Source organism: Diadema antillarum, unplaced genomic scaffold (genome assembly GCF_040938485.1).
Source record: "Diadema antillarum isolate AM-2024a unplaced genomic scaffold, OU_Dant_1.0 seq00000338_RagTag, whole genome shotgun sequence".
NCBI classification, from domain to species: Eukaryota; Metazoa; Echinodermata; class Echinoidea; order Diadematoida; family Diadematidae; genus Diadema; species Diadema antillarum.
The window spans coordinates 554,585-559,947 of NW_027271351.1; positions in this window are offsets into that span (position 1 = coordinate 554,585).

A 5,363-nucleotide genomic window follows, 5' to 3' on the forward strand; every position below is an offset into this window, starting at 1 on the left:
CAGTCAGCGGAACGTGAGGGCAACTCTCAACCCAATGTTCAGGGCTGAAAGGCAAGAGATGAAGGGGTAAAACAGGCACTCGCGGGAGTGCGTGCACGTGTGATGGTGTGAATGTCTTCACATATTCGTTCGCAATGTACATCCGCAAAGTAAACTATAGTGCCAGTTTTGCTAGGATATTTGAGAAATATGGAGACTATTATATAGGAACATGGAAACCTCCTGTTGAAAGGCTAGAAACAAATGATTTAATATCTTGAAAGGAGAGAATCAAAGTCACTTGTCTTGTATCAACAATGCTAAGCGTAATGATCTTGACGGACTCGAGTGAGCAGGCCCAAAGGCGGGTAGATTTGAGGCCGAGGAGGGCATTGAACCTCGAAATGATTATTGAAGTGGTCTTTGTCATTCATTGACATTCCGATGTGGTATTGGAAAAAAATTTTCGTGGGTTTCTTTTTCAAACCCAGGAAATATTGGAAATACAACAAAGTATCTACCCAACACCAATAACATTCCACATACACGCGTATTTACACAACTGTCAAAAGAATCCGTGGCGGATGGGGGGGGGGGGGGGGGGGGGGGGGGGGGAGGGAGCGCACGGGACCGCGCCCCCTTTTCACTTTTTGTTCACACAAAAGAAATAAAAAGAAAAAAATGGGGGAATGGCGTGTGTGCACCACCCCCCCTTTAATTTCGTAAAGATGCTCCATTTTAGGAATTCCTGGGCCCCGTCTTATAAAGTCTTCAAATCAATCACAAGTCCCCAAATCAATCGCAACTTGCATTGAAGCTCACATAAAACTTGTGATTGATTTCTATCACAAGTCTTTATAAGACAGGCCCCAGGATCCGCCCCTGATATTTGTGTAGTCGACCCACGCAAAAAAAAACAAACAAACAAACAACAACCTTAATTACAATAGTTACAATGTGAGAAATGATTTAGAGAATTTTAATTCAAATAAATATGCATATCACTATCAATGAAAAGAAAAACTGTTTTGAGCAAAAAAGAGCACATTTTCTTAAGTCCAACCATGCAATGACGTGGAAAGGTCTCGGTATCATCAATCCACTTTACCAAACACACATATAACTATGAATTATATTACGAAACTCATTTTTGTGTTTGTGTGTGTGTGTGTGTATGCATATGAGCGTTTGTGTGTAACGTATAACAGAATGTATAGATAAGCATCCCTTAACTAAAAAGAGAAATGTACATTCAGGGCATCTATAAAATTACGCACCAAAAAAATGCTACTCATATTTCTACCATTAATCTACAACACCCAGATCTTATGAATTCTAGACATAATGTTAAAAGGATGGTACAGTATTGGTGGAGATGAAAATTGGGCTTTAACTTTTTTGCGAGATACCAAGAAAACACTTATGAAATAGTACAGAGCATACCATTTTAAGAGGAATTCAAAGTTGATTTGATGAAAATCAGGTTTGGAATAGCTGAAACATCCAAAAACAATGTAAAACAAAACGATCGTAATAAAATGTGGGTCCCATACTTTACTAGGATTGCTCTGTTTTGGATATCTCAGCCATTTCAAAATCAATTTTCATCAAATAAATGTTGAAATCCTCATGGCATTACATGCTCTTTTATATTTTATAAGAGGTTTAACTCACTATCTCACCACGAAATGATAAAAACCCGAAGATAAGTCTCAACCAAAACTATACGATCCCTTTAATCTAGACAGAATCTTGATATGTGGCATCTTGAAACGATATGTGTCCTTTATGGAGCCAAAGGGTAAAATGTATATCTTACCGCCTGACACTCGTGCTAGCTGTGGTTGCTGAGAGCTGAGCATATCACAAGTGCAATTTAACATTCATGCACATGTACACGCACACATACAAACGTAATACACTCACTCACACATTAGTAACATGAATGGCATGAACTGCAATTATAGTTTAATTATCAAGGGCTACAAAAATTAATGTAGTTCTGTCATCATGGCACTCACTTGTATGAGAATTTCAGTTTCTTTCTCAAAGCATAGGCTTATGTGGCATACATGGTACTAAAACTGCCTTGATAAGTGGGTCATTTTTGTGCATGATTAATTAAAAGTCACATTAAATTGTTGAATTTTATATCTTAAAGTGGTTTTTGTTGGCAATATGCCCCTCTCTATATTCAAGACTCTGTATGGTAGTAGGCTATATTTAATTTACTTATTCATTTATTCTTTTATTTTTTTGGTCGAGTTGTAAGTGCTAAATAACGATTGACAATGATAGAATGCACAATTAAACATAGACACTTCCCAGCCTTATAAAGCGAAGGGTAACATATTGACAATTACCAGTCTTACAAAAACAAAAAAAAAAATACACACAATTAGACCTATTTTTGGACAAAACAAAGTCAACAATCAATCTGCAACCAACAAGCCAACTAAGATTTAAAACCAAGCACAACGATTTTCGCTCATTCCACAAACTCCTTTATCTCCGCCTTCTTGGTAATGAACAGAACATAATTATTAACAAGCCTCTTTATCACCTCTACAAACCACCAGTTAAAGCACAGGGTGTAGTTTATTAAAGCTCGCTGTGCCAATTGTAAATGACATACAACTTTACAGGTACAATTAATAATGTGATCTCATGAACACATATCATACTGCAATAATTTGAGAGAGACAAATACTTCTTGCTCATTCATGTCAATTTTTTATTATTTATTTACTGTTTGTTTTCATACTTTTGGTACAATCCCACAGTGAGTATGCATGCACAGCTGGCTACATAAAATCTTTACATTCAGCTACTACCTACAATAACTTGTTAGCACTATTCCTATATGTACATTACATTATCTAATGTATTACTAAAAGAAAAGATGCATTGTTATACGAGTGTTGGAAGGGGTATTAAGTTCTTGATATCTATCATCTCGAAATATCTTCATCTCCACTAAACAAGATGTTGATTAAAGAATGTTGTCATAATTTCACCTGTAATGTTAGGAGTATCCACTGCATTGGGGGCAGACATGTTTTGAACCACACAGGCACCACAAAAAGGAGGCTTTACTGTCTAACTGTGGCGCGAGATGTGTGGCAAAATAACAGAGTATAACAGGGCAAGTAGATATACTTCCATCATTCTTCAACTCATTCATGGCTACCTTTATGGTTATCACCCAAACATACCAACAGCGCTCTACATCAAACTGCATTAAAAATGGTGTATTAGTGGTCTCTATACCAAAGGCAAATCACATAACATACTGGAAGTGTCATGTAATCAACATAATTATGATCATAATGACATATTTGATGAATTGATCTTGGGCAAAGACCAGCCAGATAATCTCTGAGAATTTTTCTCATCAATTTTGGTACCATCTGTCTGGCTTCATAATGTCATTATATGCATGATCAATTTTACAATTAGCATCAAACCAGCTGTAGGTTCATTTGGATCTATACCACTTATAGAAACAGACTGTGTCACAGTGAGCAAGAACTTCCTTAAAGGGACTGTACAGTACTGGTTGAGGTAGGGATTCATGTTTTGAACATTCCTAAGTGAGATAATGAAAAGCCTCTTATGAAAATTGAAAGAGCATGTAATTTTAAGAAGGATTCAACGTTTATTTGATTAAAATTGGTTTTCAAATGGCTGAGATATCCCAAAAAAGTGCTAATAATGTACACACCCTTTGTGTACAGTTCTGGTCGAGGTGAAGATTTAGCTTTTAACGTTTTGTGAGATATTCAGAAACCACTCTATGAGAGGTCAAAGAGCATGCAATTCTAAGAGGTATCAAAAGTTTAATCGATGAAAATCGGTTTTGAAATGGCTGAGATATCCAAAAACAAGGTGAAACAAAGAGATACTAATAAAGTTGGGGCATGTCGCCTTTTATTATTAGCACATTTCTGGATATCTCAGCCATTTGAAAACCAATTTTCATCAAATAAACGTTGAATCCTTCTTAAAATTACATGCTCTTTCATATTTCATAAGAAGCTTTTCATTATCTCACTTAGGAATGTTCAAAACATGAATCCCTACCTAAACCAGTACTGTACAGTCCCTTTAACAACTACTTGAACAATGTAAATCTGCAAGCACTGCATACATCATAGCCAAAGACATGAGCAATAAGAATCCTAGAACTTGACAGATATTTGCTTGTGCCATATATGTAATTCACATTTGCCATTTGATCATAAATTACCTTGCATTAGAGGAAAACATGTAACAGAAGGAGATTTAGTTTTGATAAAAGCGGTAAATAAAATAGAAGAAACAGCAATGAAAGTCAAGCTTTTGTTTGTTTGTTTGTTTGTTTGTTTTTCTGAGCTGCATATTTTCCCTAAAAAGATAATATACTTGCAATACTAATATTATGAGTATTTGAAGAAAAAGCACACTCTCACAGTCAGTTAGCAATATGTTTTAATGCTTAATATTACATTTCTAATTCATCATAAGCCTGTTGAGTCATACCCCATTAAAACAAATAATAAAAACATTTTGATACACTGGAAAAATTACATTTCAACTTATCAAACCTACAACCTCACATGCTTGCTAGTCATTATTTGTCAACTAGGATTTTTTTTTTAATGTAATATAACATGCAGCTGAAACTTAACCTTTACAAGCCTATATCAGTCAAGTTTGTATGTAATGATATCAAATGAACTGGCAAGAAAGCATTGTCAACAAATCATTACAGCACAAACTCTTGCACTACCTTTTAAAACACCTCTTGCAAGTTGTCAGATGTATTCCAGTCTTATTGTAGTCAAATCCCTTAGCTTATCACATTTTCTGACACAAACAGAAGCATTAACCCGCGAGAGAAGGAGATTGTTTTGGTTTTGGCATGGGATGTAGCTCCATGGTGCGTGTGTGTGTGTACGTGTGTGTACGTGTGCATTACACATTGTCAGCACCGGCAAACTGGCAATGCTCTCCTTCTTATTCCTGTATTATCGTTATTTACGGGTCAATTTTTTTCGTTCGAAATGTAAAATGGATGACCATAGAATTTCTCGATAGATTATAAAATTGAAAACTTTAGAAAGGATAGAGAAAATTGAGTTCACTTTGAATGGTCTGCCACAGGCAGATATCCTTATCATGCTCTTACGTAATACGACAGCTGCTGTAGTCATTAAACCCTGGCTTGGCCTCCAGGTTTGTCACGCCTGAGCAGAAAGTTAATTTGCAATGGACAAATACTTCGACTCCCAACTCCCAAACGAAAAATCTTTAGCGAGGTATAGCACCCCATCAGCTTCGTGGAAGTGGGGTCTCGCCTCAAACGAGGGATTGACGGCATGTAATGTAACATGACCTACCAG